The sequence below is a fragment of the Manis pentadactyla genome, chromosome 7 (assembly GCF_030020395.1).
Source record: "Manis pentadactyla isolate mManPen7 chromosome 7, mManPen7.hap1, whole genome shotgun sequence".
NCBI classification, from domain to species: Eukaryota; Metazoa; Chordata; class Mammalia; order Pholidota; family Manidae; genus Manis; species Manis pentadactyla.
The window spans coordinates 123,543,325-123,566,181 of NC_080025.1; the positions used below are offsets into that span (position 1 = coordinate 123,543,325).

Here is a 22,857-nt window from a genome sequence, read left to right on the forward strand (position 1 = left end):
TCTGTCTATAAAAAAGTTCCTTAGGATTTCATTCAATCAATATTAATATTATAAAAAGAAAGCATAGTGGAATATGCAGAAGAGAAAAAAAATGTTACTAAAAAGAATAAAAGACACAAGTAATCACCACCCAGAAACAGTTGTTCATTTTAGGTATGTATTTTTCATTTTGTGTGTGTATATAATTTGTGTATAAATCTTAAAATGTAAATAATATCAGGGATATGTTTTTCATATATATGTGTGTGTGTGTGTGTGTGTGTGTATATACATATACATATATATTCAAATCATAGCTAAATCATCCCAAATGTACAAATTTTAACATTTCACAATATACTATAAACGTACCCTGTCATTCAATATTATTCCTCAACATCATTTAAAATGGCTTCATGCTGTGTCATTTCATAGATGAATCATGATTGATTTAACCATTATCCTTTCATGTAATAGTTAGGTTTATAACAATATCTGTGTTCTAATTAACTTCTATGAAAATCATTCCATATAAATCTTGGCATATATATCTAATTATTTCTTTAGGAAAAGCTTCTCAAAGTGGAAATTGCTGTTTAAGTGTATGAAACTTAATTCTAAAAGACATTTTTAAGACTTACTTATAGTAAGAAATTTGAGATGCCTCCATTTTGTTCCTCATCGTGGTAGCCATTCTTGAACATTTATTAGGTGCTGAACACAGTTCACATTACAAGGGTTTTCTTGTTTATTTAATACAATAAAATCCTTGGTTTTTAATTTAGTTAGTATTAACTAGTATTATTCAGAATTTACTGATTTTCCAGAATACAACTCAAATTTTAATAATTTCTATACTTTAATGTATTTGATCATGTCAGCAGTATGTACATTTGTCTCATGTAATCTGATTTTATAAGCCTTAACTTAATATTGTTAATATTCCTTTGTGCCTTGAATATCTTTCATTTTCTTATATAGAGAAGCACAGACTAGAAAACTGCCCTGCCAATTCACTCCTGCACTTATGACAAAGACCTTTCAAATCAAATTGTGGTACAACTGTATTCTATGTTTCTTCTCATCATTCCTTTCCTCCCTGGCTAATTTCTCCAAGCCAGGTGAATAATCCACATCCATGTTCTCATTAAGAACCTGTGAATAGAGTTATTCTCTCTCTGATTTGGAGTCTTGGAAAACAGCTGACTTCTAAAGAAAATTGAAGAGAGTTCATTCTGCTACCAGGTAGAAACTATTATACAAACTTTAAAAGAATTTGGAGGATGGTTAAAAAGTGCCTACAGTGAGAACTAGTTAACTACATATTGCATTACATGTGGGTTACATATATATCACATATTCAAGACTAAGTACCAAGAAACTTTTTTTGTGATGAAGTCTATCACATTACTAGCTCTTTCTTAAGTAATGAAACAGGATTAGGCAAAAAAGGAGTTCTGGGAATATGGTATTTCAATATTAAATCATTTTATGTGAATCAATTCACTCTAGTTTTAGTTTTTAATACTTCTAGTTAGGTCTTGAATTCCTCTGTATTGGTATGTTACATTAGATATCTATACTTGTGAATGGATAATACTCAATACTTATTAGTGGCTTCTTTACCAATAGTAATGTTTAACAAGAATAACTTAAGCATGCTGCTCTTTCTATACATGGATCAATAAAGAATGTAAAACATGTGCAATAAGATTCTTAAATATATAGCTAACTTGTGGAAAATATGTAAGTTAATTCAACTCTGCATTCTCAAGAGTATTTTTTACTCAAAGTTGCAAGAAAATTGTCACTTTTAAGGGATAATAATTACTTGAAAGACAGCTAAATAAATTTTCAATCAATTCTCTGGAGATTTCACCTACAGTCATCATGCTTCCTCTAATTAAAATTTTTAAAAATATTTCTAGCTCTTGGGTCAACCGTTATATATTGTGGTTTATAATATTACTTAGCTATGAAGAACACCTTTCAAATTATGTTCAACTTTCAATAAAACTCTAAACTTTCAGTAAGAATAATTTTTAGTCTGAGTATCTAGATTTGCTAACCAATTTCCACCGACAGTGCAATGAAAGTCTGCTATGGGCTTGGAGGGGGAGAAGATGCTGGCCAAGCAATTTATCTCAGGCTCACCAGCCAGAAGACACTTTGGCTCTGATCAAACCACTTTCAGAGCTACGGCGATTCTCCCTCGTCTACGGTGGTTGCATTCTAAGACCCCCAGTGGATGTGTAAAACTGTGGATAGTACTGAATTCTACATATATTATGGTTTTTTAGAGAGAATATCTCCTCTCTCTCTCTCAAAACATCTTTTGTACTGTACTCACCCTTCTTCTTGTGATGATGTGAGATGATAAAATGCCTATATGATGAGATGAAGTGAAGTGAATAAAATAGGCATTGTGACATAAGGTTTCTACTGACCTTGTGCCCACTTGTCAGAAGAAGGATCATCTCCTTCCAGGTGGATAGCTAAAACAGCAGAAAATGAAACTGTGGGTGTGGGTAAAGGGGATCTATTATACACTGAAAGCAATCAATTTGCTAGTGTCACAGGTGTAGAAATCATATCTTTTTAATTCTGCAGTTTAATTTTGGTTTCCCTAACGATTCACGTTTGATCAGGCTACCTTTTTATTTTGTAGAGATTTCATCTTTCCCTCACTCTCTTCTAAGTTTTCCTACCAGGAATGACATGGCAAAAAAATAGTGTGATGACCTCATTTCTTTCCCTAAATCAGTTTTTCATTAGCTTTACAGCAATGAAAACTAATTTCATTTTCACCTTTTAGTATATGTTTCATTCATATGTTTTTAGATTAGTTCTGAAAACCTAGGGGCAACCACCTTATTTTCCACATTACTGATTTTTTAATTTCACCAAATTTATCAGAAGATTTTGGGCTTTCTAAAACAGCTTATCAGAGTTGAGATCAGCATGCTCTCTATTGAAAACTACTGGAAGCATCTGTATCCAAGATCTCTCTTATGAAGCATCATCTGTGGGCCCTATATTTTCATGTTCCCCACAGTTGGTGTAGTCATGGAGAATCACAGAATTACTAAGCTGGAAGGGATTTTAAAGTCATTTGGTTCCAACCATTTGTGTCACATTCCAACATAACTCTTCCCAACAGCCATCAAACCATGTTTCTAAATTCTCCTGTTTTGTTGATCTTTAACATAAAATAGCTTCTGCATGTTGCCAACCGATTGGTAATTCCTCTATATTTTACTCCATTTCTCTGAAACAATTAGCCACTGCTGCCTTCTTGGACCACTTTATTCTTTTGATTTCCCTGCTACTACACTTCTACAGTGGCTTTTCCTTCTCATCTTCCTTTTCTGTTCCTTCTTTTATGCCTGATTTCTAAAAGCCGGTGCGCCCCAAGCCTCAGACTTCAGTCCTTTTCTCTTTGCTCCGTAGATAACTTCATCCAGTCCTATGGCTTTAAATACCATCTATGTTCCTTTGACTCTCAAATTTGTATCTTTAGCTGTGAATATTCTTCAACTCCAGACCATGTGGTATGGCCTTCCATCCATCAATCTAGACATCTAATAGGCATCTGAAATTTTAAATGTACAAAACAAAAGAATTGGTTCTAAATCCCTCTCCCTTGTGCTGAAACTCACTCAAGCCACAAATAGAGTGCAACCTTTGGGTTCTTTATTTTCCCTTAAGTCCCACATGAAGGTCCATCAGCAAACCAATGCTAACATTATCAACAAAACTAATCCAACATTGTAGCAGATTTATTATATATAAGTTACCCCCTAAGTATATCTATCTCCGAAGAAGAACCACAGGACACTCTCTTCCTCTAGGCCATGAGAAGTAAATGATGAGTGGAGTGCCAACATCTTTTAGAAATGATTTAGTAATTGTTTTCTCTATGGCAGGGTTAATCATGGCTTATTTGTTGACAGAAATGAAAAAAATCAATGAAATATCAATTACCATAGATTAGTGTTCAACAAAAGTCAACAAAATGGGAGATACTTGTTTCCATAAGAGACACTGCAAATAAAAAGGACTCCATGATATCTATGGGAATCTCAGTAACCCATGGTTGTAGAGGACAAAAGAGATACTCAAAGAACAGAGGCCAAGTAAATATGGATGGCTCAAGGGAAATAGCACCCATGTGGCAATTAAGATTATCTAACTTCAAACTTTTTGGTGTTGGCTAATGAATGATGGGATTATCACTGGAATAAATGAGCAGCTCCCTGAATAAAAAGAATGCTGCAATAATAGCAAGTGTGTACTGGGAACTTCCTTCCTAGCTTTCCACACAGGACTGTGGCCATTTCTAGGGAAACTCTATGGTGGGAAAGAAAAGTCCTCAGCATTCTTGGTGACTTTGAACACTGAATTTTATCCTGAACGAGCAGGAATGCCACACAGGTTCTATGTTGGAGTAGGAGACTGTAAAAATAAAACAATAAAGTATTGACCTTAGCTAGAATATATGGTAATCCTTGTAGAACCCAGAACTCATTTCTGTACTTTTTTTTTTGAGTGGATAATAAATATACTGAATGTTTTCATTTGACTCCCAAGGGCAAACAGCACACTCACAGTAGGATAATTCTAGATATTTTAATATATTTACTTGTTTTCTAAACAAAGAGGCTCATTTCAAGGGTATACAAAAGATGTAGGGGGTAGCGAGGGAAACTGAGGCTAGCAACAGGGTAGTTATTACCATCCCTAGTCCCAAAGGCACAAGGGGAGGAAAAGGTTATCAGAAACTAAAGGTAAAATAGGGGTTTAGACAAGACCACCCTGGGATCAACAACTTCCTGTCAAGGTATGTAGGTAGCATGACTTGAACTCACAGAGAGGCAAACAGGAAAACAAGTACTCGGACTTCACTCCCCTGCAAAGAACCCTTACAGGCTAGAAGCAACCACACATGAGAGGGCTCCAAAGCCCACGATGTTACCCATACAGGCCAGCCTCCCCGGACAGCGATCAGGGTGGGAAAGAATGCAGAGTGAACCTAGATGGGCAATATCAGGCACACTGAGCATGTGACAAACTCCTCACATTGGTTCCTTAACTTAAGGAGGAAAGGATAGTGTGGAGCAAGAGAAGATAGTAGAACTTATCTTTTTTGCAAGAACAATGTATCAAAAGTAAGACGAATATTTAAAAGTTGCAGTTTAGGTGATTCTTATCACATCTTTTTAAATCATCTAGCTGGCAGGGGGCAGAAGATGGATGCATTTTGGAGAATGCTAATGGATTATCATAAATGTTTTTAATTGCTGGCTAAATTGTGGTTTCCTTAATGAAGAAACTACCACCTCTGGTAAATAGTAAGCAGACATTAACCTTGGAAATGATGTTTTGTCTTGCCCAATGTAGCTGAAAACTCCCAGAAGAGTTTGATTACACTTAGCAAGGACAGTAAAAGAAATTCATAGTCTTGTCTCAAGAATTCCTGCCAAATAGAACCACAGTCTGCAGGAATCCTGATTATATTATCATTCCATAGGTTGTCACTTTGGCTAACTTATGACATAAAACTGACAAGACCTGGAAAGCCAGAAGTTGCTTGTGCCTTCAATACCCACGTACGACAAGTCTGTACCAGAGGGCAGCAAATAAACTTCATGAAAATATAAGTTCGTGAACCCCAGTGAGCTTCTGGGGACTAATGAGCAGAGTGAATGTCCCTTCCAAAGGGTGACTTGATAAATCTTGTATCACTAACTCTAGGAAAGAGGTACAATGCTTGCTAGCCCACTTACAATTTTGATGACAGAGTATGATTTGTGTATTTCAAAAAGCCAAAAATTCAATAAATAACTATTAAAATGTGCATTTAGCAATATTTTGAGAAAGGAAAAAGGCTTTAAAAAGAAAGGCTTTTTTCTTTGCATAGACTACTACAGTTTTTTTTTTAATATACTCACATTCAATTAGGCTTTTTAAAAACTGGTTGAGGGGCGGAGCCAAGATGGTGGCATGAGTAGGACAGTGGGAATCTCCTCCCAAAAACATATATATTTTTGAAAATACAACAAATACAACTATCCCTAAAAGAGAGACCAGAAGACACAGGACAACAGCCAGACTACATCCACACCTGTGAGAACCCAGCGCCTGGTGAAAGGGGTAAGATACAAGGCGCAGCCTGGCGGGACCTGATGCCCCTCACCTCAGCTTCCGGTGGGAGGAGAGGAGTCAGAGCGGGGAGGGAGAGGGAGCCCAGGACTGCTAAACACCCAGCCCCAGCCATCCGCAACACAGCGCAGACACACAGTGCATGCATGGGGTGCTGAAACTACGGAAGCAGGACAGTAAGACCTGTGAGCAGGTCCTGAAACCGGCGCCCCTGTGTCAAAGAAAAGCGAGTGCTTTGTGAAAGTCTTAAAGGGACAGGGTCCCCACAAATGGATGGAAGCATCCCCGGTCACAGTCCAGCAGCTGGAAATTCCAAGGAACTCTGGGCGCACTAAACCCCTGGGCAACAGCTCTGAGACCCTTCACAGAGGTAAACAGCCAAACAGCCCCCTGTCCATTACCCCTCCGGGGCCCCGACACAGCAGAGCAGCAGCCTGAGGCTGGCCACGCCCACAGGAAGGGCGCTTCCTCCATACCTGCCGGGCAAGATACAGAGACTCAGCCTACACACAATTGCCCAACACAAGCCACTAGGGGTCGCAGTTGTCCCAGTAAAGAAAGGCCAGGAGCAAGTGGTAAGAGTCTTGACTCTCCGAGCTGACGGACGAGTCAATAGCTCACCATTGCACCTATCAACATGAAAAGGCAAAACAATTTGATCCAGACAAGACTAATCCAGACATCTTTGACATCTTCTACATCTTCCCCTGAGAAGGAACCTGGGGAGATAGATTGAACAAATCTTCCTGGAAAAGAATTCAAAACAAAAGTCATAAGCATGCTGATGGACTTGCAGAGAAATATGCAAGAACTAAGGAGGGAGAATACAGAAATAAAACAAGCTCTGGAAGGACTTCAAAGCAGAATGGACGAGATGCAAGAGACCATTAATGGACTAGAAAACAGAGAACAGGAACGCAGAGAAGCTGATGCAGAGAGAGCTAAAAGGATATCCAGGAATGAAAGAATACTAAGAGAACTGTGTGACCAATTGAAACGGAACAATATCTGCATTATAGGGGTACCAGAAGAAGAAGAGAGAGAAAAAGGGATAGAAAGTGTCTTTGAAGAAATAATTGCTGAAAACTTCCCCAAACTAGGGAAGGAAATGGCCTCTCAGACCACAGAGGTACACAGAACTCCCATGACAAGGGATCCAAGGAGGGCAACACCAAGACACATAATAATTAAAATGGCAAAGATCAAAGACAAGGACAAAGTATTAAAGGCAGCCAGAGAGAAAAAAAGGTCACCTACAAAGGAAAACCCATCAGGCTATCATCAGACTTCTCAACAGAAACCCTACAGGCCAGAAGAGAACGGCATGATATACTTAATGCAATGAAACAGAAGGGCCTCGAACCAAGAATACTGTAACCAGCATGATTATCATTTAAATATGAAGGCGGGATTAAACAATTCCCAGACAAGCAAAAGTTGAAGGAATTTGCCTCCCACAAACCACCTCTCCAGGGCATCTTACAGGGACTGCTCTAGATGGGAGCACTGCAAAAAAGAGCACAGAACAAAACACCCAACATATGAAGAATAGAGAAGGAAGAATATGAAGGGAGAGAAATAAAGAATCATCAGACCGTGTTTATAATAGCTCAACAAGCGAGTTAAGTTAGACAGTAAGATAGTAAAGAAGGTTACCTTGAACCTTTGGTAACCACAAACTTAAAGCCTGCAATGGCAATAAGTACATACCTTTCAATAATCACCCTAAATGTAAATGGAATGAATGCACCAATCAAAAGACACAGAGTAAGAGAATGAATAAAAAAGCAAGACCCATCCATAGGCTGCTTGCAAGAGACTCACCTCATACCCAAAGACATGCACAGACTTAAAGTCAAGGGATGGAAAAAGATATTTCATGCAAACAACAGAGAGAAAAAAGCAGGTGTTGCAATACTAGTATCAGACAAAATAGACTTCAAAATAAAGAAGTAACAAAAGATAAAGAAGGACATTACATAATGATAAAGGGCTCAGAGCAACAAGAGGATATAACCATTATAAATATATATGCACCCAATATAGGAATGTGAAACAAATATTAACAGAATTAAAGGAGGAAATAGAATGCAATGCATTCATTTTGGGAGACTTCAACACACCACTCACTCCAAAGGACAGATCCACCAGACAGAAAATAAGTAAGGACACAGAGGCACTGAACAATACACTAGAAAAGATGGACCTAACAGACATTTACAGAACTCTACATCCAAAAGCAACAGGATACACATTCTTCTCAAGTGCACATGGAACATTCTCCAGAATAGACCACATACTAGGCCACAAAAAGAGCCTCAGTAAATTCCAAAAGATTGAAATCCTACCAACCAACTTTTCTGACCACAAAGGCATAAAACTAGAAATAAATTGTACAAAGAAAGCAAAAAGGCTCACAAACACATGGAGGCTTAGCAACATGCTCCTAAATAATCAATGGATCAATGACCACATTAAAATGGAGATCCAGCAATATATGGAAACAAATGACAACAACAACACAAAGCCCCAACTTCTGTGGGATACAGCAAAAGCAGTCTTAACAGGACAGTATATAGCAATCCAGGCATATTTAAAGAAGGAAGAACAATCCCAAATGAATGGTCTAATGTCACAATTTTCGAAATTGGAAAAAGAAGAACAAATGAGGCCTAAGGTCAGCAGAAGGAGGGACATAATAAAGATCAGAGAAGAAATAAATAAAATTGAGAAAATAAAACAATAGCAAAAATCAATGAAACCAAGAGCTGGTTCTAATAGATAAGCCTCTAGCCAGACTTATTAAGAGGAAAAGAGAGTCAACACACATCAACAGAATCAGAAACGCGAAAGGAAAACTCATGACAGAACCCACAGAAATACAAAGAATTATTAGAGAGTACTATGAAAACCTATATGCTAACAAGCTGGGAAACCTAGGAGAAATGGACAACTTTCTAGAAAAATACAACCTTCCAATACTGACCCAGAAAGAAACAGAAAATCTAAACAGACCAATTACCAGCAACGAAATTGAAGCGGTAATCAAAAAACTACAGGGCCAGATGGAAGTACCTTGGAATTTTATCAGACATACTGAGAAGACATAATTCCCATTCTCCTTAACGTTTTCTAAAAAATAGAAGAGGAGGGAATACTCCCAAACTCATTCTATGAAGCCAACATCACCCTAATACCAAAAACAGGCAAAGACCACACCAAAAAAGAAAACTACAGACCAATATCCCTGATGAACGTAGATGCAAAAATGCTCAACAAAATATTAGCAAACCGAATTCAAAAATACATCTAAAGGATCATACACCATGACCAAGTGGGATTCATCCCAGGGATGCAAGGATGGTATAACATTCGAAAATCCATCAACATCGTCAATCCATCAACAAAAAGAAGGACAAAAACCACATGATCATCTCCATAGATGCTGAAGAAGCATTTGACAAAATTCAACATCCATTCATGATAAAAACTCTCAACAAAATGGGTATAGAGGGCAAGTACCTCAACATAATAAAGGCTGTATATGAGAAACCAACAGCCAACATCATACTGAACAGCGAGAAGCTGAAAGCTTTCGCTCTGTGATTGGGAACAAGACAGGGATGCCCACTCTCCCCACTGTTATTCAACATTGTACTGGAGGTCCTGGCCACGGCAATTAGACAAAACAAAGAAATACAAGGAATCCAGATTGGTAAAGAAGAAGTTAAACTGCCACTATTTGCAGATGACATGATATTGTACATAAAAAACCCTAAAGACTCCACTCTAAAACTACGAGAACTCATATCAGAATTCAGCAAATTGCAGGATACAAAATTAACACACAGAAACCTGTGGCTTTCCTATACACTAACAATAAACTAATAGAAAGAGAAATCAGGAAGACAATTCCATTCACAATAGCATCAAAAAGAATATAATGCCTAGGAATAAACCTAACCAAAGAAGTGAAAGACCTATACCCTGAAAACTATAAGACATTCTTAAGAGAAATTAAAGAGGTCACTAACAAATGGAAACTCATCCCATGCTCGTGGCTAGGAAGAATTAATATCATCAAAATGGCCATCCTGCCCAAATCAATATACAGATTTGATGCAATCCCTATCAAATTACCAACAGCATTCTTCAATGAACTGGAACAAAGTTCAAAAATTCATATGGAATCACCAAAGACCCCGAATAGCCAATTCGATCCTGAGAAAGAAGAATAAAGTGGAGGGGATCTCACTCCCCAACTTCAAGCTCTACTACAAAGCCACAGTAATCAAGACAATTTGATACTGGCACAAGAACAGAGCCACAGACCTATGGACCAGAATAGTGACCCCAAACATTAACCCAAACATATATGGTCAACTAATATTCGATAAAGGGGCCATGGACATACAGTGGGGAAATGACAGTCTCTTCAACAGATGGGGCTGGCAAAACTGGATAGCTACATGTAAGAGAATGAAACTGGATCACTGTATAATCCCATACACAAAAGTAAATTCGAAATGGATCAAAGACTTGAATGTAAGTCATGAAACCATAAAACTCTTAGAAAAAAACATAGGCAAAAATCTCTTAGACATAAACATGAGTGACTCTTCTTGAACATATCTCCCCGGGCAAGGGAAACAAAAGCAAAAATGAACAAATGGGACTATATTAAGCTGAAAAGCTTCTGTTCAGCAATGGACACCATCAATAGAACAAAATGGTATCCTACAGTATGGGAGAATATATTTCAAAATGACAGATTAGATAAAGGCTTGACATCCAAAATATATAAAGAGCTCACACACCTCAACAAACAAAAAGCAAATAATCCAATTAAAAAATGGGCAGAGGAACTGAATAGACAGTTCTCTAAAGAAGAAATTCAGATGGCCAACAGACACATGAAAAGATGCTCCACATCGCTTGTCATCAGAGAACTGCAAATTACAACCACAATGAGATATCATCTCACACCAGGAAGGATGGCTACCATCCAAAAGGCAAACAACAACAAATGTTGGTGAGGTTGTGGAGAAAGGGGAACCCTCCTACACTGCTGGTGGGAATGTAAATTAGTTCAACCATTGTGGAAAGCAGTATGGAGGTTCCTCAAAATGCTCAAAATAGACTTACCATTTGACCCAGGAATTCCACTTCTAGGAATTTACCCTAAGAATGCAGCACTCCAATTTGAAAAAGACAGATGCACCCCTATGTTTATCGCTGCACTATTTACAATAGCCACGATATGGAAGCAACCTAAATGTCCATCAGTAGATGAATGGATAAAGAAGAGGTGGTACATATACACAATGGAATATTACTCAGCTATAAGAAAGAACAGATCCTACCATTTGCAACAACATGGATGGAGCTAGAGGGTATTATGCTCAGTGAAATAAGCCAGGCAGAGAGAGACAAGTACCAAATGATTTCACTCATATGTGGAGGATAAGAACAAAAAAAAAACTAAAGGAACAAAATGGCAGCAGAAGCACAGAATCCAAGAATGGACTAACAGTTATGAAAGGGAAAGGGACTGGGGAAGACAGGTGGGAAGGGAGGGATAAGGGCGGGGAAAAAGAAAGGGGGCATTATGATTAGCATGTATAGTATGTGGGGGTCACGGGGAGGGCTGTGCAACACAGAGAAGACAAGTAGTGATTTTACAGCATCTTACTATGTTGATGGACAGTGACAGTGAATGGGTATGTGGGGGGGACTTGGTGAATTGGGTAGCCTAGTAAACATAATGTCCTTCATGTAATTGTAGATTAATGATACAAAAATAAAATAAAATAAAAAAACTGGTTGAGAACTGAGAAGCACATGCAAAATAGTTTAAGTTCAGAGATCTTCACAGCCCTAGATTTTCCCCACTTTTATTGTCTCACACCTAATTAATCATACTTTTAAAGAATTTAATTTTATTGAGTCAGCTTATCATGTTCAAAATAGTTTTTGAGGAATCAACTTTCTTTTCATATTCATATCTCACTAGTTTGCATAATGGTTAATTAACTCAAGCAATTTTAGATAGAAGGACAGCATACACAAATAGTATTAGAAAAAATATATAGAATTTTGGCTAGCATATAACAATTCAATTGGTGGATGCAAAAGTATATTTGCCTATAAGAACATTTATTCTTTCTGCAAGTAGGTAAAAGTTAAGTGAAGATGGGGTAAGACGGCTTTTAGTTTACCACATTTGTGTGTGTGGTTATGCAAATTATCTAACAGGTGATTCAAAAATATGCTCATCTTTAGTGGGATGAAAACCAAGAGCAGGGTATTGTGTAATCAGCTTTACTGTTTAGCCCTTATGATCCAATACATTCAATAGTACTCAAATTGTTTACAGCAGATCACAATACTGTATGGGCTCTTGAGGGGCCCCTCATTTTCATGGTTCAGTCAGCTACCAAGTAGCAGGTTAATTATATTGGATGGCTTCTATCATTCCTCACAAGAATATATATTTATTTTGGATTAAATGGACTTAATGTTTCCATTGTACATATAGGAAAAAGGAGAATGTTGTTAGGTGCTGAAGCATTGGCCCAGATTATTAGTAGAAAATAGTACATTGATACACAGTAGGAATAGGGAGGAATATGGACAAAACTCAACTGATTCCTTAGGGAGCCTTATGCTACTTGCAATAACTAACGGCAGGCACTCAGGGAAGACTAGAGCAACCTTCTAAAACTAATGGTTTAGATCTTAGGAATGCAGATAAGATGACTATCCTGAAAGCATCCTACTCACTATCTTGAAAGTACTAAAGAAATATAAGCACCAGCTAGTAAAACTACATTTAGAACTGGGTGTAGACACCAATGAGACCCTGGCTAAGAGAGCGTATGTGTATACGTATAAACTTTATTGAATATTTGCCATATTTGGCCACTCAACATTCAAACATCTTTCCTATTTGGGAAGATTCCAAATAAGGTAGAAAGCAAGGCTTTGTTTATTCTTTAGCTTCTGTGGAAGCTAAAGTGGGGTGTATATATTCCTATTCCAGGCTCCCTGGAAATTAAGCATTGGCTTCAGATCTAGTTAAGCTATGTAAATGCTGCAGATTAAGATTATTTAACTTGATGTGATGAGGCAAGGAAGGGGGCATTGTTAGTGTTTATTCTTGCAGTGATGACCCAGTACTTGTGAGGTGAGGCCAATGGTACAGCAGTGAACATTCTATCATTGGAGTCCTGAGCAAAAGGGAGAAACCAAGCATCCAATTATAGTGCTCCTTGAGCCCCACCATAAGCTTTATTTATTTTCCAGGCTTGCTTATCTGCATACCAGCTGATTCTATGAACTATCTCTGCGTCCTTTTAAAATTCCTCTTCTGTTTTGGTTGGCCAGAGCTAGATGTCTTGTTTACAAACAAGAACTCTGATTGGTATTATTTTAAACACATAAAAACATATTTTGCCACTCACAACAGGCATAGATTTAACATTTTTATGTGGCAGCAACTGGAAATAAACCGAAAACTCTTTTAAAACAATTTATCCAAGCAGCAGACTTACGAGATTTTCTTTCCTTTATTAAATATATTCATCGAGTCCATTCATATGCTTGCACAACTACACTAAACTATCTTTATACATTAGCTACTATTTTTACAAACATTTAGAATTAATATTTACAAAGTCAACTTGGAGTTTTCCCCTTTCAATATTCTGCAAGGGTTAACTGTATAACCTTAATGATAAAAGTACATCTACTACTGCAAAAATTGCATATGGTCTCTTTGTATGCTCTTTGTACTTATTAGTTTTATACTTACTGGTTTTAAATCAATATTTGTTGAGCTATTACAGGCTTCTCTTAGGCTTAATTTGCATTATTTTATTTCTACCACAAACAGTTGAACATTGAAAAATGTTTGCATTTATATTCTTCTTTGTCAAATTATGTTTAGTTACATATTAAAGATACTGTATGTGCTGCACGTATTTTCCCTATTTTGTTAGCTTCATAAATGTATTGTTATAATTTTTGCCATGTGAAAATTTAAAAATGTCATTTTGCTTACACAACAGTTTTTTTCTTAGTATTTTTCTCCTTAACCTTTGATCCTGGGCCTCTGTAGCACTGCTTTGTTCCAGTAATATTTCTCTTTATGCATGCTGTTCACAGTTTATTATAATATCTAGAAGTTTAAGATTGTCATCATTTGATGTGCTTTTCAAATTTGTTTTTCTTTTTTTTCCATTTAAATTTCCTTATTGTATTCAGCCATTATACTATTATTCTAAAAAAATTACAATGATTTTTTGTCAAGTTTGATAAAGACTTTTGGGAAATTCGTAGGATTGACATTTTTGTGGAAGGAACCAACATCTTTATTACATCCTATTTTGTACCTAGGACCGTGAAATGCTTTCCATTTGTTCAAATATTATTTTAGACATTCAGTAAAATTTTGTAATTTTTATTATGTAGATTTTGCAGTTATTCCTAGATATTTACCATTTTTAGCTAAAAAACATGAAATATTTTATTGCATTTGCTACATTTATTGATAATTCAGGGGGCTATTAGACTGAAATGTATTTTATTTAAAATTCAAAATACTAAATTGTATTGAAAATCACAAACACATAAAAACTTATTTTGTCTTTCACAACAGGCATAGATTGAACACATGTGGCAGGAATTCCAACTAAAATGTAAACTTTAAAAATATTTATTCAAGCATTAGAATGATAATTTTGAGATTTTCAGTACAACAAAAATGTACTGAAAATATCAGTCTGCTATATCTACCACCTAGATTCAATGATTATTAAGATTTTATCATATTTTCCTCATCTATCCCTTTTGTTATTGTTATTACTGAGACATTTTAAAGCAAATCCCAGATCTAATTTGCCCTTGCTTATCTCAGAAAGCATCACTAAAAAATATGAACTATTTCTTAATATATATTAATGCCATTATCACACCTAAAATGGTGTTACCTAATACTCCAACCTTATTCAAATTTTCTTGCTCTTTAAAATGTCTTATTACTATTGATTTGTTTCAATTAAGATCAATATGTTAAATTAGTGTTAAGTTTGTTAAGACTTTTGACCATTTAGATTAGTCCTTCACAGTATCCACCTTCCTCCAACTTCCTTTCTAAAAGTTTTCCTTTATACCATTGGCTTTCTGTAAAAACTGTTATCATTTCCTCTAAGCAACTGGGTTTTGGATTTTTGTTTACTTCTTTGTGGTTCATTTGTTCTTTGTCCTACATTTGTAATTGTCAGTTGTCTCTAAAGCTTGATTAAATACAGTTTCAACTATTTTGGCAAGAATATTTTTTAGATATTGATGTAAAATCTATTTAACCATATAATTATGGCATGAATATACTCTTAGAAATGAGAAAAATGTAACTGTTATAACCTCTTTGGTCATCTGCTGCCTCCCCAGATATAATGAGTGTTATGAATGCATCTGTCATGATACACCAGAGAAAATATATAGAATCATTTAGTTAAAGTGTTTTGAAAGTGAGAGACTCATATCTTATAATTCGGATATTGCTCTTCTCACATAATGTATTTTTTGGTTAAATCCATGCTATATTTAGATCTTTTTAAACTTGTATATTTCACATTTTGTTTACCATTTATCAGTGAAAATTTTAGTAAACTTGATAGTTTTTTTGTACTATTCTACAATAAACACCCCACTATGTAGATGCAAAAGTGTTTTGTTATTAGAGATACCTACAAGTTTATTTGATCCAGCATGGGATCCAGCACTTCAGATATAACAGACACCATCAAATGCATTGTAAAAGTTGCTTTTTTGCACCTTTGCACTCCTACCACCAATGATAAGAGTACCATTTCTCATAACCTTTCCAGCACTTGAAAATATTAAAAACATTTAATCTTAGAAAAACTATTTTACATTGTTGTATTAATTTGCATTTCTGTGATCTGTAAATTATACATAGATGAAATATTTTTTTGCATTCATTGCATTTGGCATTTGGATTGTTTCATGTAGTGATTTTTAAGACCAAATATCTTGTCAATGTTTGTACATGTTTTGTGTATATAAATTAATTCTGCTTTTACTTGTAGACTTCTAAATATTTATGGCAATATTTTATTTGTGTTACTCAAGAAATTTGTATCCTCATTTCATTTTGTTTTATTTATCTGTTCATATCTTAGCAGTGTGATACATTGTCCCACTGTAAATGTGGGGTATTCAATTTTTGCTTTCAGTGCTGCCATTTTTATTCATATATTGTTTAGTATATCCACATTTATGACAATTATATTCTTTTGGAGTATGACCTCCTATATCAACTTGAAAGGTATTCTATTGCTTCTCCTAATGTGTTTTACTTTTAATCCTATTTTTCTGATGTAAATATTGTGAAAAAGCAGTATAGATATTGCCTTTTTTTAACCTGGAATATCTTTTATTTTAAGTTACATATATTTAAAGACTTCATATTTAAGATACATAGCAAAGTTGAGAGGAAGGTTCAGAGATTTCCCATTTATACTTTGCCACTAATGCTTAGTCTCCCCCATTATTAATATTCCTGACTAGAATGGGACCTTTGTTACAACTGATGAACCTATATTGACACATCATCACGCAAAATCCATAGTTCATAGTTATTATGGTTCACTCTTGGCATTGTACATTCTAAAGGTTTAGACAAATGTGGAATGACATCTATCCAGCATGATAGTATCTTATTATATGTTTTAAATAAACAGAAAACACAATTTATTCTCATGTATGCATGAGCCAGCTCTATCAATTTTAAACATTCCTGTATTCATGATTTAAAATTTTAAAATGAGCTAATATGTAACATACGACCAAAATCTCCTGCAGACCATTTGCCAATCACATTTTTCTTCCTCTCCTGCTCCCAGAAATAGCAATTCAGTTGAATTTGTTGTTTATCAACCCTATGCATAATCATACCATTACTTTACAAGGTAATATATTTACTCAAAATAAATATATTACCTTCGGTGCTTCCACAATTTATGTGTGCCATAATACTGTACGTGGCATTTTGTAAATTCTTTGAGTCATTTCTACATTTCTTTTCTAAATATATTTTTGCATTTAATGGATATTATGTCTTATGTCTGTGAATAGCTAAACATTATTATTTTTAAAGTTATGATCTGATTTTCCTAATACCTTAAATAAATTCGTAAAATACCTTAAGGAAATTCATTATCTGATTTTTATTTTGATGGCTGGCTTTCCTCATGAGAGAGTTCTAAGTTTTGTACCCTGACTTACTTGATTGCATTTTTAAACCTTTTCCCTCTTCTCCTTTCCATACTGAGGCAAGGTATAATATTAACTAAAACCTCCAAAATATACCAGTTCACATTCATTCCCTTCCAGATAATGGTGTTGATTTTTATTAGTCTTAGTAATCATATTAGTATATATTACTTAGTAATGACATTGAAATATATTTTTCCCTTTATTTTCATGAGTATTTGAGTGAAGCTGCACAAACTTTACGAATATAGATAATCAGATACATTTTGAACTTCATGCATATAGATAACCAGATATATTTTGTAGCAACACTTTCTTATCCATCTTCCAAATCTTAGTGCCTAGCACACTGCCTGCTTTGTAGTCATTGCTGAAATGAAAAAGTAATTTTGAATATACGTATTGTAACTACAAATCCTTCCTTCACTACACTGAACTAGTATGTTGTTAATTTTGTAAGAAGTTGAAAATATTTTTTCAAGGCTGACATCATATTATCTTGCAAGGATCCTCAATTATAATTTTACTTCTAAAGCTTAAAAGAATATTATGAAAAACATTATAGAAAGATACTCCTCTAAGAAATATTTACTGTGTCTTAATATATGCTGGGCCTCGTTTTGGTTAACTAAAATACAATCCACATTCTCCATACTCAAAGAGATCCTATCTATTAGATAAGATGGACATAAACCCATTTTTAACTTGTAAGAGCAGGAGATGTAAAACATGGAGGGAGTGATTAACTCTATCTGTGAAGATCAGAGAGGTGTAATTGAAGGATGTGAGAAGTGGAGATGGAGGATATTATAGGAAAAGAAAGGCCTGTTCAAATGCATTAGTATTTGACGCATCAGTATTTGGGGGAACTGTGAACAGTTTATAATTGTTTGAAATAGGTGCAATAGGAGATGAGACAAAAGAGAAATGCTGAATTCAGATCAAGAAACACCTCGTGTGTCATATCAAGGAAATTTGACCAGTGTTATTCACTTTTAAAGATAATCCACTTGAAAAACATACAAATCCTACCTAAACAAATTTGAGATTACGGTAGTTTGTGCATTCCTCCTACTTTGGAAATCGTTTATATAAGACAAAAGGGATCCTTTAAAATGTCTTGCAGAGGACAGAGAGGCATTTTGGAAACAATGGGAAAGTGGACTGGATGATAGACAAGAAAGCTAAATTTAAGGGAGTGACTAGGTGAATGGGGAGATGGACAGATTTGAGCAATCTGAGAGATGGCAGGTTCAACAGGACTTCTATAAATCAGGGCTTTCATCTATCTTATTTACTTATATTTAAGTGAGAAGAAGGAAGCTTCAAAAATATAATAATTATATATATGTAATATATAATTATGTAATTTATAATTATAATTTGTATAATTATATAATATACAATTATAAAATTATCCTTTAGGGTTTCATGGACTTAATCAGTGGAATTTAGATTTGATAATACATATTATCTAACCTTACAAATATAGAGGCTATTTATAGCCTCTTTAGAGAATGATATTTATAAACACTAAATATGGGGAAGAGATATTGCCTAATAAACTGAAGCGATAAATTTATAGTTTTTTATACTTTTGACAAATGGTGCCCACTTACTCCTTTAGATTTGATGTCATATTGATGATTTATATTCTCCAAAATAATCCAAGATTTTTTGGTTCCAATCTTACACAGCTAATATTAATTTTGGTGTTGCGCCAAAATACTTTCTAAAACTTGATATTTACCTTTTCCTAAATTTCTTCTGCTCTTTAATTTGCTGTATTTCTTTACTTAATTCAGATATTTGCATTTTTTTGGTTTTACAGCTCAGTTGGTTAGAGTAATACTTCCCAGTTTCTTTTATAACATGGCATACCTAGAAAATGGTATGTATATGTATAATATATGAAAGGTAACAGATGAGGCTGCTTGCTTTTGGAGACCACAAGCCAGGGTCTCTAGCCTGCCACACTCTTATCAGACTACTAGAAGCTAGAGAGAATTGCTATCTGCTCACATCCCCATAATCCATTCATACTGGTGGAATGTTCTGAATTATGGAATGGAATTTAAAGAGGTCATGATTATGGGATGAACACATGTGTTGTTCAGTGAGTATCATGATGGCGTTTGACAACATACCATATAGCAAAAATGCCAATTACTCAAGGAACAGTTACTAGTAGTCAGATAGGGATCTTGCAACATGATTTGTGTAACTCAAGACAAAATCTACATCACTATGGAGACCCTGACTGAAAGCACATGTTTTTTTGATGAAGACCCAGGAGTTTTTGACAGAATATTATAAATAATCAATTCTTTATTTCACACATGAGAACACTAAAGAAATGTGTCTCACTAGAAAGAAAACGACTTGCATAGAGGTTAAATGACCAGACTGCAAACTTTATGAAGTCAGGGACATTTTATTAACTGCTACATGCCATTGCTTGGCAGAGGGCAGAGCACATGGCAGAAACATCCTAAAATTTTGTTAAGTGAATGAATGAACTGGTAACAGTCTTCCAGGTAATGGCAGAGCCAAAATGAGAATTATAATCTTCCATCTCCCAGCTCAATGGTTTTATCCACTTTGTATAAGATTGTATGTCACATTGCTATCAGTGCTCTATGGATAATTCATTACATGGCCCAAGGCATAGAAGGTCATGGACACATTCTAGAATTGAATATTTTAGGGATTTACCTTTTATTTTCTGTTTTATAGAAGTTCCTATCCATCATATTCATAAGTCAAACATGAAATATTTGGGTTGTCATACATAAAGCTTATATTTATCTTAATATATTTCTGTAAATATAGATATTTTAAAAACAACAAAGTTAGTCTTTATATGAGCTTTCAAAAATGTCCTTTCTTTGGTACTTAAAATATTTTGTCATTTCTTTGTAAATAGAATATATTCAGGTTTGCCTTTATTTCCCATTAATTGATGAAAAAATAAAACTTTAAATCGAAAGTAATTACTTATGTGTCCTATATGCAAGCATTAAAATCTGAGAGAGCACTGTCACTGAAAGGTTATGTCACTCAAGAATTCATTAAACATTCATTAACTTCACCTCAGGTAAAAGTGTCCTTGTTTACATATTTGCAGATTTGCATACATATGCCCTGAACAAGATTTCAAAAATGTTTATGATTCTTTGACTACATTGTGAATTCCCAAAGAGATATTTGTGAACTTCTTTGCCACTTGGTCTTTTTTTTTTTTTTTTAACCTACCAAGTCCTTTATGCAATTCAATATACAAGGTGATACCAAGATAAGACAGAGATGTTGTAGTTTGGATGCCTCCATCTCACTCCCTTGAATCCTGATTCAGTAGCTGTCAAAGCCAGAAAAGGGCCAGGTTTTGGGGAAAGCTTCTGTGGTTGGCTTGGCAGATGAGAAAAGGGGAAGGTTTCACTCCTTCACATTCTGAATGACATCCTTATCCTCCACTGTATGGTCTTTACTCACTGTATGAGCACTGTTTCACAGAGACATTTCAGACCAAAGCATATTTAAAACCTTTGTAAGATTTTGTGAATCTTCTCGTAGAAATCTTCCATTGTGGTCCTGGTGTAAGACAGCACCCCTGGGGATGTATAATCTGGCAACTGGCCTTTGAGTTTGGTGTAAATCCTCACTAGTTTGATTGTTCCAGACCTTTTTCAACAGGTCACCCAAATCCTGTGGGAATAGAGAGAGATGGGTACACAGTGGGGCACCTTAAAAATGATATCCAATTCTTCAGTGGAGATCTGATCAATCTTACTTAGCACACAGATACAGGGGATATAAACTTTATTTCCTTCCATCATGTCAGTGAGGCCACTGGTTGTGGCATCCCTATGGCATGAATACTGTATTCAGCCAGAATGCTCTTCACGACATCAGCATCTAGCTCACTCTGAGGGTACATAGGCTGTGTGATTAATGACTCCCTATCCTTCTTCTTAAAGCCAATTGTAGATAAAATGAGAGTTTCTGTGGCCAGGATTCTCACCTGGCTGTGGCTGACTAGCTCACTGCACACCTGTGGGCAATACATGGCTGTTGACTCTATAAAAAGAGCTCCGCCCAGTGCTCTGGGCACGATATGGTAGCAGGGCTGTAAGGCTGCAGGAGAGCTGAACAGAGGCTGGAGTGGTGGCAGTGCCGAGGACAGAGGCCCAGAGGCCAGCTGTGTGGGACGGCTGTGTGGACAGAGGGGCCCAGAGGCAGAGACTGGCTTGCTGCATGCAGACTCGCTCTGAGTGAACAGGATTTTAGTGATTGACCTGCCACCTGGAAATAAAGTTGGGTATAACCCTTTCACCCCAAGAACATTTTGCTGTCATTTTCTTTGGTCACACTGAATCCATAGCAAACTTGCCCAGGGCTGAAACCCATTGGCAAGACACCAATGTTAGGGGGTTTGCTGTTCAAGTATGCTAAAGCCCTCCAGATAGTTTTCAATTATCTTATGTCCCAAGGGTTTCAGGACATCTAGAACAATCAGGATCAAGTTAAGCAGTCCAGCTACTGCAATGTCTTGGCTGCCTCTACCTTCCCATTCCTGGCACCCTGGGAGATCCAGGAGCTGTATCTTGGCACCTTTGTATCTGATGACACGAGGTGCAGTGGTGAGAGTAGTGAGTTCATGGGCTGCCACCTCGGAATACACCCTGGCCAGGATACAGAGCAGTACTGACTTCCCCACAGATGGAAAACCCATAAACCCAAGTTGAGCATCACTTGGTCACATGAAACCCTTCTCCTGGCCCACTCCCACTCCCACCACCTTACGGAACAATGAGTTCTCTGGGAAGCATAGCCAGGTGCGCCTTAAGTAGTTCCAGGTGGTGTGCTGTGGACTTGCTCTTTGAAGTCCATTGGTCCGACGCCATTGTGGTTTCTTTGAGTCGCGCCGATCTCTGTGACCTTGGCTAGGGTGCTGCTCAGGGTGGTGCAGGGGCCCCCACACTGAATGTCTCCTGTCACTCCTTTGCTACTGGACTTTGCACAGTAACTAGGCACTACTGCAGTGCGCAGGCGCGGTGCGTCCTATGTGTCGCGAGAGAGCAGTGCCCGCCAGGCTCACCGCGAGACTCCGGAATGCTGCGTCTGCGGTCCCTCAGCCTCCTCCCACTCTGCCCTACTCTGAGGGTTTTCTGTCATTTCTTTCTTGGGGAGGGAGGTGCGACATTCGGTACAGAGACACCTCTGTGCTGGCCCTTGTGTGCACGGATGTGTGTTTTGTCAAAAACCAAACTCTCCACCATTAGTAAAATAAAGCAGAAAGCTGAGTTTATTGAGAGGTTTCGGCTTCCAAGCCGGGGATCTCTAGGCTGCGGGAAGCTGAGTTCAGAGTTGCCCGCGCAGACGAAAAGTTCTTAAAGGGGTTGAACACACAATTTACTT

At 36.5% G+C, this 22,857-nt stretch overlaps 1 pseudogene; it reads right to left on the minus strand.

Annotated features, from left to right (window-relative positions):
- Positions 1 to 20,874: 20,874 nt before the first annotated feature.
- Positions 20,875 to 22,343, minus strand: LOC118924398 (developmentally-regulated GTP-binding protein 1-like; annotated as a pseudogene).
- Between the last annotated feature and the right edge of the window lie 514 nt (positions 22,344 to 22,857).